Here is a 12,733-nt window from a genome sequence, read left to right as displayed (position 1 = left end):
AGAGAGTGCTTTTTTCCCTCTTTAAATCACAAATCATAGTACACTGAACACTTTTGTGCACCTTGCTTTTTTCACTTTATTTTTGTATCCAGAGCCACCACTGTCCAATGAAGTGTAATGAGAGCTATACATGTCTTTACATTTTCTAGTAGCCACATCAAAAAAGTTTAAAGGAACAGGTGAAATGAATGTTAACAATATATTTTAATTAAACCAATATATCTGAAACACTATCATTTTGACAGGAAATTACTATAAGACATTATTCATGTGATACGGTACATTCTTTTTTTTGTACCAAGTTTTCAAATTCCCATGTGCATTTTCCACTTAAAACATGTCTTGATTAGAACTAGCAACATTTCAAACAGACACATGTGGCTGGTGACAAATGTATTAGCACATATCTAGACATACCACGAAATCCATTTTATGAATGAAAATAATGTACTCTCTAGTCCCCTGTGGATGAACATTAAGGTCATTTCCATCTTTTTTTACTCTTCTTAAACCATACCAAAATGGGTAACCTTGCACATACATAATTTTGTACATACATAGGTATAACTATGCTTTCAAAGTATCTGTGTGGTAGTAATTTGTATAGAGTTTGCCAAGTGTCCCCCTGTAGAAGTTGTTGCACCAGTTTATTTCCCCAAAAACAAAGTATGAGAGTGCAGTTGCCCTAACATTTGGCCAGTAAAATGTGTTATCACTTTTTTCTTTTTTATCTTAGCCAATCTAATAGGTCAAAAATTAGTCCTTTAGCATGGTTTTAACTTACTTTTTTTTTATGAGTAAGGGAGAGCATGTTTCACATATTACATATATTTAAGGACCATTTATGTTTCCTTTCCTGTGAATATATTTTGCCCATTTTGCTGTTGGGTTATAGACCTTTTCCTTATTAATGAGAGTTTTGTATAAAAACAAGCCTTGGTCTATGATAGGAATTAGATCTGAGTTTGCGGTTTATAATTGGACTTTGCTTATGGTGTTTATTATCCTGAAGAAATCTTTTTATTTTTACATACATTGAACATGTCTGTCTTTTCTTTAATGGATTCTGGACTTGATAAGCTTTAAATTTACTTTTATTAAAACTATTAAGATGAGGCATCACAAAATTAAGGGCTTGGTCATAAGGGGTCCAAACACCAAAAATCCCAGATTCCCAACAATAATTAAACCCACTTTTACAAGTAGACATCTTTAGTTAATATGTACCTTGCTTTGAACAAAATTTAGATTTAGGAAGCAGATGAGTGGGGAGTAATCCTTCACCTATAAAGAGACATACAATAGAAAAGCTTCCTTGAACTAATGAGCTGAGATAAGTAATTAACCATGCTTAAATGTACAGCTTTCCAGGGGTTGTGTAAGTGGAAGTTCTGTATTTGCATCAGTTAAAAACAAGTCTTGTACTGAGTGAAGAAGTATTCATCTAGCACTGAGTGGTGAAGTCTGAGCTTGGGAGTATAATGGCAGGGTTGAAATTCCCACTCTGCTCTGTGTGCCCTTGAACAAGTTTCCTCACATCTCCAGACCTAATTCCTCACTTAAAAAATGAAGATAATAATACTCAAGAGGTTGCTATGAGGATTACATGATAAACTGCTTCTGAATTTCTTAGCACAGGTCTAATGATAAAATGCTCAGTAAATGACACAGCTATTAGATTTAGCTCTCTTTCCTACTCATGCTTTCTACAGAGACTTAAAGAATTCATCCATCTGCCTATTCAATTAATTCATCCTCTTAATGCCGTATTAAATAATTATACATATTTGCCCATCATTCATTCAATCATTTACTTATTCAGTTACTCATTCACTCATGCATTATCATTAATTCAACAGATATTTGAGCTCCTAACATGTACAGGTCCTGAGCTAGCCCTGAGGACACCGTGTTGTCCACAGACCTGACTCTCAGAGTCCGAGGGTTGAAGCTCAAAAGACTTCTTACAGACACCTATTGTGTTTACAGTACACAAAGACCCTACATCCAATGGCTGCTAGTTTTACTTTCATGACATCATAATCTCCTGGTTTCCTTTCATTTTCTTTGTTCTCTTTTCTTTTCTCCACTCCCCCACTCTCTCGCCTCTACCCAGGACTCAGGACTTTACTACCCCTACGAAGTACCTAGGCGATGAGCAAGAGGCAGGTGACCACTCAGACTCTGAAGTCAGACCAACCTGAATTGAATCTTAGCTCCTCTGCTTTCTAGTTAAGAGAACTTAGACAAATCTGAGCCCCTCAGTTTCCACATCTGTAAAATGGGGATAATGATGTCCACTAAATGATTGAATTAAACAAAGATGACACTCCGAGGCTGTGAAGAAACATTTAATACCAAGAAGATATTATCAATTCAAGTCACAATTAGTTGAACATATCTACTCTATGTAGGCATTATGTTCAGTGCTGTGAAAGACACAAGAGCTAACAGTCTCTTTCAGTTATAGCCCAGTGGGTATATAGTAAGTTCTCAGTAAGAGATATCACTACATGCTATTACTGAGGAAAGGAATAAATATTTCTTGAGCCCCTTGCTCCTGTACACTGGCATTTCTTAGAGACTTGTGGTGAGCGGGCTATCAGGCTGATGCTGTTTTCCTTTGCAACTCCAATCAGGCATTACTTATGGTTTTAAAGTCATTTAATTTTGTGATATATTTGAATATAGGCTGGGCATTAGCATTTACTAAGGAATTAATGTTAAATTTGTTAAAAGTGATAAAAATAAGATGATATCCTAAATTTTCAGATATACATTTAAAAATTTAGAGATGAAATGATAGAACCTCAAGTATTTGCTTTTTAAGAACAGGAAAAGAAGAAAGGGTAAATATATATGGCAAAATGTCAATAATGATTGAATCTCAGAGGTTCATTTTACCATTCATTCAGAGTGGTTCATTATGCCATTCTCTCACTGTTGGTGTTTTTAGTAAGTTCCGTGTTTCCCTGAAAATAAGACCTAGCCTGACCATCAGCTCTAATGCGTCTTTTGGAGCAAAAAGTAATATAAGACCCAGTCTTATTTTACTATAAGTAAAATTTAGTATAGTAAAATAAGACCGGGTCTTATATAATATTACATAACATAACATAATATAAGACCGGATCTTATATTAATTTTTGCTCCAAAAGATGCATTAGAGCTGATTGTCTGGCTAGGTCTTGTTTTCAGGTAAACAGTGTTTTATAATAAATTAAATACTTATTTTTGAGGAGTGGGAGTAGCACTTTATGGAAGCAAGCAGGAAGGAAACTTACCTGCAAGCAGCATTCTCCCTTAGGCAGAGCAAGCAGCCCCTGTCCTTAGCCAGGAGGAGAATGAGCAAAGGTGCTTGGGTGGGCAAAATCATTGGCCACATGGATTGATGCCTACTTTGTTTGCAAGGGTTTTGCTCCATGCTTCACACAAACGGCTTAGGGAAGTACCAGGAGAGGGAAGAAGGCTTGTGAATAACTAACACCCCACCCCCACACCCCTACCTCCGGCCCCACCCCCACCTCCTCACCTTCCCCACCCCCAACGCCTGACCCAAGGAAACAGGCACAGGTACCCCACTAGGGGAACAGCTAGGCCTCAAACACTCAAACAAGGTTTCAAGGGCTTGTGGTCCCCACCCCCCAAGTTCATTGCATTTCTTCTGTCACCTTTACTTCATCCATAAAAGAGGCAAGACCACAGGCCAAACCCGAGCTCTCCCAATCACTCTGTTCTTAATCTTAGGCCTGGCGCCCTTGATCTTGGTTAGTTTATTCCCAATTCCCTCTACTTCCCACCACCACACACAGGTAACCACTTTTATTGGTTTCCTTCCGGAGTTTCTTTTTGCAAGTACAAGCGAATACAAATGTACATTCACCAAGTATGTTGAATAGGCTTAAAATTAACCACAAAGCAAACTGAAAAGACAGAAAATTGCAGTGTTCCAGGTAAAGAGTGAAGTAAGTCTAGGAGTTGTTAGCTGGTAGATAAGCTCTAAAGCCAAGGGAATGGAAGAGATAAAGAAGGAGGGAGGAGGAAAAAGAGGGGAGAAAGAAAAGGGACCACCCCTAAAAGTCAGGAAAAAAAGAAAGAAGCAGAAGGAAAAATCAAGAGAGAATATTTTAATAAAGGAATAAGTAGGCAATTGTGTTACCTGTTCTTAATATGTGAATAGATCTGCATGAACCAACCTGGAAAGACAGCCCAACAGTTAAAGAGGGAGTTCAGAGTAAAGTATAGCTAGGATCCCACTTTTGCAAAAATCTATCTAATTGGTATGTATAAACACATGTTCAGTGAGTAGAAAGAAGTCTGGAAGACTTTAAATAGAGCAAACTAACAGGGGAAACCCTGGTGAGTAGATTTGAGGAAAGAGGTAGATTTTTTATAGTACTTTGGACACTTCAGTTTTGTTTGCATTTGTTACCACAAGAATGCATTCTTTTTGTACATAAAAAAGATTTGTAAAAGGAGGGAAACTATGGTTTAAGACCAACTATATTCAAAATTTCTGAGGCAGTAGAGAATGATGGTTAAGAGAGCTAGCTTCAGAATTCTAAATTTTTATTTATTTAAGTGTGTTTTTCCAGGACCCATCAGCTCCAAGTCAAGTAGTTGTTTCAATGTAGTAGTTGTGGAGGGCCCAGCTCACAGTGGCCCATGTGGGAATCGAACCAGCAACCTTGTTGCTAAGAACATGGTACTCTAACCAACTGAGCTAACCGGCTGCCCCTAGCTTCAGAATCTAATAAACATGAGTTTAAACCCCAGTTCTACCCCATGAACTACAAATTAACCTTTCTGAGCCTCAGTTTCCCATCTGTAAAATGCTGATTATGGTCATTACCTCATAGGATTATGATAAGTAATTAAATACGTTTATGAGGAAATGCAAGTAAAGCATTTAGTACAGTGACAATCATACAGAAAAGGCTCAATTAATATTAGTTGGCCTTTAAAATAGTTATTACTAGCTCAAACCAGTCAATTGGAGAGGTACAAATTTGGACCACATGATTTGTCCCTTGAGAACTGTCACTGCAATGCTTATTCTGTGCTATGCTGTGGACCTCCACTGAGGGTCGTTGTGATAAATGGTGGTGTGAAGTCTGCCTAACTATTGCCAGGATCCACCTCATAGAACCACCCGCTGTCCCAGGGAACTCAGGAGGGGACCTGCCTCAACTGGAGAGAAGATGCAAGATGATACTCAGCAGAATTTCCACATGCACTTGTATTTTTCTTATTTTTTTCAATTTCTATTTTTGTGTTTTGCAATGTCCATAGTGTATTATTTCATCGGTGTCTATGTATAGTTTATAAACAAATATACCTATATTGGGGAGTTGAACAATTTTTACCCATTGAATGTTAACCATGGAAGTTTGGAAAGCAGTGTCTTCTTTATGAGTTCTTTCAGATTTAAAGTCACAAAAAGCTGCATTTCTCTCAAGCCATTGGTTGATTGTTGCTAATGAGTACAATCCCTCCTGCATTGAATGCCTTTCCTTCTTGGCTTTGGTTGCTAGGAACTTGAGAGCCAAATTCATAACCCAGCTCTATGTACAGAATGCCTGTGGTTGACATGCCAAGGGCTGTGGTTATGAGCACAGCTTCTAGAATCACAGTGCCTGTGTTCAAATCCCACTTACTACCTGTGTGAACTTGGCAAGTTACTTAACCTCTCTGTGCCTCAGTTTCCTCAAATGTAAAATGATAATTATCATAGTAATGACCTCATAGAATGATTATAAGGATTAAGTGAGATGATATATGTAAAACAGAAAAGTGCTCAGAATATAGTAAGCACTCAAATATTATTTATGTTGTTGTTATTGTTATTGACTCTCATTCTATGATTTCCTTACTTTTGCTTTTCTTCAGCCCCATTACTGCTACTCTGTGCATTTTATTATAGTAAGGTGCTTCAAATCGTTTTTTGGAAAGAGTATGAGCAAACAGCCATATAAATATTTCTTTAATACTCCTGGCACTGTGTTAGGTGCTTAAAAAAATACAAAAATAAAGACTGTTTCTGCCTTCAAGGGAATGCTCACACAAATAGCCATAACACAAGTACAGAATAGGAAGCCATGCTGTAGAGGTGTCCAAGTGCCATGAGGACACGAAGCAGCTGAGATCCGTGAAGCTTCCTGGAGAATGTAGCATGGAAGCCATGCTGCCCAGGATACGAGGATGATGGAACAGGGATTCCAGGTGGAGAGAGCAATGAATGATCCAAGACAGACTGTCCAGGACTGATGTGTTACCTACACTGCTGGATACAGTGAGTGCGCAATAAATCCCTGTTTTTGATTATTTGATTCAAGGGATGTGAAGATGGGTAAGAAGAGACAACAGGGTAATATCTTTTTTAAGGGAAGTGAAAAAGAACAAAAACAGAATCAAATCCGCTGAGGTTGGAAGACAAACTTGTGAGCATGATATTCAAACTTTCCAGGCCAGAAAACACAGATGTGAAAAACAGGTAAGCAGCAGTTGCTTTGAGTGGGGAAGGGATGGGAGGTTTAGGGGTGGAAAACAGGAAGGGAGGGGTCTTCTGCCCAGGCTTATCTGCACTGCAGAACAAAGGCCCGAAGCACCTAACTTTCCCCCTGGGCTCAGAGACAGAACTTTCCTTTTCTTTCATGGTGTGGCACATTTGGGCACAATCTTTTAAGATGTCCTATCATCTCTAAGCAGTGAGACCCCACATAACTTCAGCCATACACTCTCTTCATTTAGAGGTATCTAAAGAGGGAGTCTGAAAACTGGACGGGGGGCGGGGTGGGGGGGAGGCTCACATCACAGTTAACTCCCTGCTTCAAATGTCCCTAAGAAGTGACAGTGTGGTAAACAAAGTACAAAATAAGGAGTTGGACAGAACTGGCTTTTAATTCTAGCTTCTGACAAGATGCTAAGCCAGGTAAGCCCCAAACTCCTCATCTATAAAGTGAAGATGTCAATGTTTGCCTGAAAGTCTTGGTTAGGAGGATGACACAACACCGCGCCTATGTGCCCAGTACTCAGCAGGCCCTACCATCATCTCTGAGCTCCATCTGCTCCTGAAAATGAATAAGTTGCTTATTGAGCAGACGCAGTGCAAAGTGCTTTATTTGTGTTACTGGTTTACTGACGAGTTAGTGGTCCACGTCTTTCAGAATACAGAAGCAACATGGGCTCTTCTCTTCTTTCTGCCCTTGAAGACTTGACCTCCCGACATCCAGTGGTCGATTTCTAGAACATCTCAGGTGTCCTCAGAAAGTTTGGTGTCATTAAGGGCTCTATTTCAACTGCCTCAGTGCTTACAAAGTCTAGTGATAATTTGAGGCAACCTCAGGATTTCCCTTTTCACAAAAGAGCAGGGCAGGTAATAATCTGTTTAGATTTCATATACAGTAAATAGGTTACAACTTCATTTTCCTTTCTGAATCAATCTTTCCTTCTATTTCTTTAAGACAGTGGTTCCCAAGTTGGCTGTTCACTGAAATCACCAGGGGAGGTTAAAAAAATGCTTCCTTCCCACCCCAAGCGACTGTGACATAATTGGTCTGGACTACAGCCTGGTCCTCTGGGTTTTTAAAAAATTCCCAGGCATGCTAATGTGCAGTTAAGGTGAGAACTATTGCCCTAAGTTCTCAGGTTAAAAAATTATCTATCTCCCTTCTGCCTTAAGATATACATTTTTAAACAAAAATGGAATGACATTTATATATTCTGCTATTTGCTGCTTTTCACCCAACAATATGTCATGGATCTCTTTCCTTGTCAGTACACATAAAATTACCTCACACCTTTAGCAGATGGAGAATATTTTATTGTAGAGATGTACAATCGTGTGTAAGCAATCCCTTGCAATTGGACATTTATGTTGTTTCCAGTTTTTCACTATTACCATGTGCAGGAGACATATTTGCACATGTGCAAATATTTCTGTAAGATTCACAAAGTAGAATTGCTTAGTCAAAGAACATAACATAGATAAGTACTTATATATTTATGTATTTATTTTTGTGTTTTCATGAATGAACAAAGGAAGCATTTTGTATTGTCATTTGCTGGGCACGTGCATGGAATTCTTGTGGCTGAAGTGGCTTCTGAGCCCTCGAAGGAACAGGCTCCTTTGGGCCCTTTGAGGTCAAGGGCTGGCTAGGCTGACTGGAACCATGACCACCCCTGTGACTGTATCTCAGCTTTTCTATTTAAGGAGGGATGTGGTCAGGGGCAGGTGTTTTCCTTCCTCTGCACAGGGTACCTTTTGATGTGCTGGCCTATAACCTAGGAAGTTGGACGCACTTTGGGAGGCCATCAGAAGAGGTGGGGCATGACAGTTAGAATTGTCCGGCACTCATTTTGTCTAAAGCTAGTACCAGTCCACAGGGGCAGGGCCTGCAAGGGATGGAGGAGGGTCAGGGAGCCGCAAATCTGAGCCAGGCCCTGAATCTGGACAGGGCTTCTTACTGGAGTAACTGTCCCCTTTTCTGGGTTGCCCTTCTGATCTGGTATTTGAAACAAAATGTAGGTTTCTTTAGGAGGCCGGCTAGGAGGGCAAGGGGAGCCCAGGTGGGGCCAGTACTGAGGCTGGGGAAAAGGTCAGGATGATCATGCCCTGTCCAATTTTGGAGCCAGTTTGTAAACAGATAAACAGCAGGAACTGGGAAATAGTGCAAGAGAGTATGAGGAAGGAGTTGCCCAATCTGTCATTCAAGGTGGGATTGAGGGAGACCTGGGTTCACATCCTGGCACAACTGCTGACAGCTGATTGCAAGCTGACCTTGTGGGGGCCTGAGGTGAGCCTCTTTTCTCTGAGTCTCTTTCCTCACATGGAGAATGGGGTTCATACTTTATTTCACCTTGAGTTGTGAGACTAATATGAGGGAACAGATTTAAAGACTGTCCCCGGCACACAGTAAGTGCTCAATAAATAGTAGCTGCATTTATCAGTGGGTTAGGGAGCCATCCAAGAAAGATAGGGACCAGTATCCTACCGGGCAGCCACCTGGAATCAGAATCACAAAGAACAGAGAAGCAACTTCCAGTTGCTGCTGCTGAGTGGGTGGGATGTATTATTTTGGACAAAGGGCGTGCACCTTCAGCCCTACCCGTATTTCTGCTGCCTTGGCTATCTGTTTCACTGGCAACTACCCTCAACCTCCAAGGAACTATGAGGAGGGTCTTAGTTGTGGCCATGAGGGAGAGAAGGAAGTTGATGGGAGGGTGGGGGGGAAGAGCTGTAAAAAATGTAAATGGTGCGGTATGGAGCTTGGCTCCAGCTGTCTGGCACTCACCGGAGCTGGCAGGAGCCCGAGGAAGGAGCCCCAGACCCGGGGCGCCTTTTGTCCCAAGGCTTGGCTTTGTAAAAGGTGGGGGAAGGGGCAAGAATTCGTGGAACTCATCCTTTCATTTGGAACCCCTGCTGCCAGCAGGTGTGAGAATGGGGGAGAGAGTTGAGGACTTCAGCCTGGAAAGTTTAGAAATGAGAATTGCAGCTCAGCATGCAGTTTTGTTTGACAAACAAATTCCTTGGGTTCCAGCCTCTAAGGCTGTGAACCTTCAAGACGGCCAGACTCCATTCTGCTTAGAATGTAGCCATGAACTGGTTCCCCGCCCACCAATTGGTTTTCCAAACTCCCATCTCCGCCTGTCCCCAAACCCCTGCTTTCCTTGCTCTGCCAAAGCACACTGCTTCTCCAGGCCTACTCCATAGACAGTGGGATTTTTTGACGTTTTTGTTTGTTTGTTATTACGTTTCCATTCTTCTTTGGGGTTCACAGCTTCCAGGGTCTTCTCCAAAGCACCACATTCAAACATTAGAGATTGTTGCTTGGATTGAAGTCCTAGAAAACCAGTGTGAGATAAGGAAGGAGTTGGAACTACGCAAATCTGGGTCCAAACCCTGCTCTGCCCTTTCCAGCTGAGTGAATTCCAAGCAAGTTACTAACCTTGCTGAGCCACAGTTTTCTCTAGGTAAAATGGAAATACTGTTTGTTCCTACTTCTCAAAGTTTTGTACAGATGAAATGTTGAGTTAATGTTTAGCAAGCTCTCTGCACGGTGCCTGGCACAGAATAGGTTCTCAGTGAATATTCGGTTATTCCCTTTAATAAGTCATAGGAAAATAAGGCAGAAACTCCCTACAGTGTTGTTTCAATTTGTGTTTCCCTGTTGGTAGATTAATCTCTTTTTCATGTTCATTGGCTATTAGTATTTCTTATGTGATTTGTCTGTTCAAATCTGTCATCTATTTTTCCTTTGGATTTTTTTTGTGGTTTTTTTCTTTTTTTTTTTTTCTTTGCCTTCAGTTTAATGAATGGCTGGACATCTTTATACATTCTGCATTCTAGAATTCTTGTACAATGTGCTAATGTTTTCTCTTGGTCTGTTGCTTGCTTTTGGCTTTTTGGTGTCTTTCAACACACAGTCTGTTTCTTTCTACAGTTGATGCTCGAATCAGCCCATAGGGGATGATGTGTTTGGTGGCTTGGGGGCCTCACTGTCTCCCCCCTTGACCAGTGCACTACCCAGGGCTTTCTGAGGCTCTCCATTGTTCTCTAAATGAAAGTGAAAACCTGTCGCTGATGCCATTTGGATCTTGTAGTACCCCAATTCTATCCCCAAATGCACACACTCCCCCCTACTGGTTTCTGGAAGAATCACATCCTTCTTTTACTGGTTTGCTGGTTTGAGGGAACTCCAAGATCTGACTGGGAAATTATCGGCTGAGTGAGAAATTGGATGTCCTCCATTAACCTTCTCTTTGGGGCCCAGAACTGACTCGTGCTGTCTGTACCTCACCGTCCCAGCCAGCTGGCCAGACTCACATTATTTGACCATCTAAGTCATGCATTTCTGAGAAGCTGTATATAAACCTAATTTGATGGATTATATTGTAATGCTCTAGGAGAGAAGGAAATTAAAATAAATGTTATGAATCCTACTAGCTCATTTATTGGGCATTTACCATGTGCCATTTGCTGGTGAAGCACATTACATGAAGACCTTATTTAATCCTCATGACAGTAAGGTAAGCTCAGATTTCTTCATTTTATAGAAAAGAAGACTGAAACTCCCAAGGGGTTATTATGAACCTTGGACAAAGTCACCCAGCTGGAAGGTTGACAGATTGAGCAAATAAACATACAGCAGCCCAGTTAAATTTGAATTTCATATAAAGAGTAATTTTTTAGTATAGCATGTCTCAAATATTGCATGCAATATTTTATCTGGCAACCTTACCCTGATGGTAAGTGGGAATGTAGACTAGAATCCAAGTCTCCTGATTCCCGGGCTTGCAGTGGTAAGACCATAGAATACTTGCATAGAATTCTTTGGAAAGGGAAGAAACCTCTTGTATTAACACTTAAATTTCTGAGGGTGGAGACTTTTTAACAGGCATCCTCACCCTCAAACCCCCACTCCTCAGGGATTCCTTCACACTCTGAATTTTGAGAGCACATTTGTATGTATCCAGCTTGTAAAAATAGGCGCCTCTATTCAGTTGTCTGTGGCTTCCAATATTCCTATGTAGTAACTCTTTACATTCATTCAATCATCCATCCATTTAATTGCTTGACAAATATTTATTGTTTGAGGGCCTATCCTGCCAGCCAGGGATAGAACGCCGAATTAGATGCAGCTTCTGCTGGTGAGGAGCTCCTGCACCACTGCAGGAAGCTGACACGTAAACAGACACATTAAGTGGGTGGAGGGTTGGACAGCAGCCGTAATAGGAACTATGACAGAGGTTTGCTCCGGAAGTAGAAGGGGTGGGGGTGGGAGCAGTCAGATACAAATTCTATGATTTAGTTTCAGCTGAGTCTTGAAGGTTCGTCAATAGTTTTGTTTCCCTCTAAAGGGGGAAACAAATGATAATGGACATAAATTTTATCCAGTGGTTACAATTTGCAAAAAAGAGATGAATTCAGATGAAGACAGTAAGACCATGGGCTCCAAAGCCAGATGTCCTGGTTATATCCAAGTTCCCCAACTTACTAGTCATATGACCATATCCATGTAACCAACTGATCCTCTCTGTTGCCTCAATTTTGTCTTCTGTGAAATGGGGATAACAATGTTATCTACCTCATTGGTTTGGTGTACAGGTTAAATTAAATCCGTGTAAACTGCCTAACATAACTCCTGAGACGTAACAAGTGTGCAAAGGAGGCTCACATCAACCATTTCCCCATCTACTAGATCACCCCTTCAGCCTACAAATGTGTTGTAATATCTTTCCAGTCCTGACCTCATGTCCTCCTCTAACTCCTGGCAGACTATCTATTCCCCTTTTATGGCACAACTCTTTGAAAGAGTTATCTATTACTCACATTTCCACTTCTTCACCTCCTTCTCTCTCCTGAACCCTCTCCACGGAGCCTGGTCCTGTCAAGGTCAGTGATAAGCTCCACGATGCAACTCCAGCAGGCAATTTCCAGTCTCATCTGCAACTACTCGGTAGTATTCACACAGTTGAAGTATTTGCTTCCCTTGGCTTCCAAGACACCACACTCACCTGGGTCTCCCCCTCCCTCCCTGCCGCTCCTTCTCCATCTCCTTTGCTGGTTCTTCCTCTTCCTCTCCTGGTCCTTGCACCAGACATTGGAGTCCCGCAAGGCTCAGTCCTCTGACCTCTTCTCCTCTCTATCTACATTCACTCCTTCGGTCATCTCTTGCACTCTACTGACTTAAAATCCCACCTTCTGAGGATTCCTACTTTTACAGCTCCAGCT

Source organism: Rhinolophus hipposideros (genome assembly GCF_964194185.1).
Source record: "Rhinolophus hipposideros genome assembly, chromosome: 5".
Taxonomy (NCBI): domain Eukaryota; kingdom Metazoa; phylum Chordata; class Mammalia; order Chiroptera; family Rhinolophidae; genus Rhinolophus; species Rhinolophus hipposideros.
Note: the sequence above shows the minus strand (reverse complement) of the source record.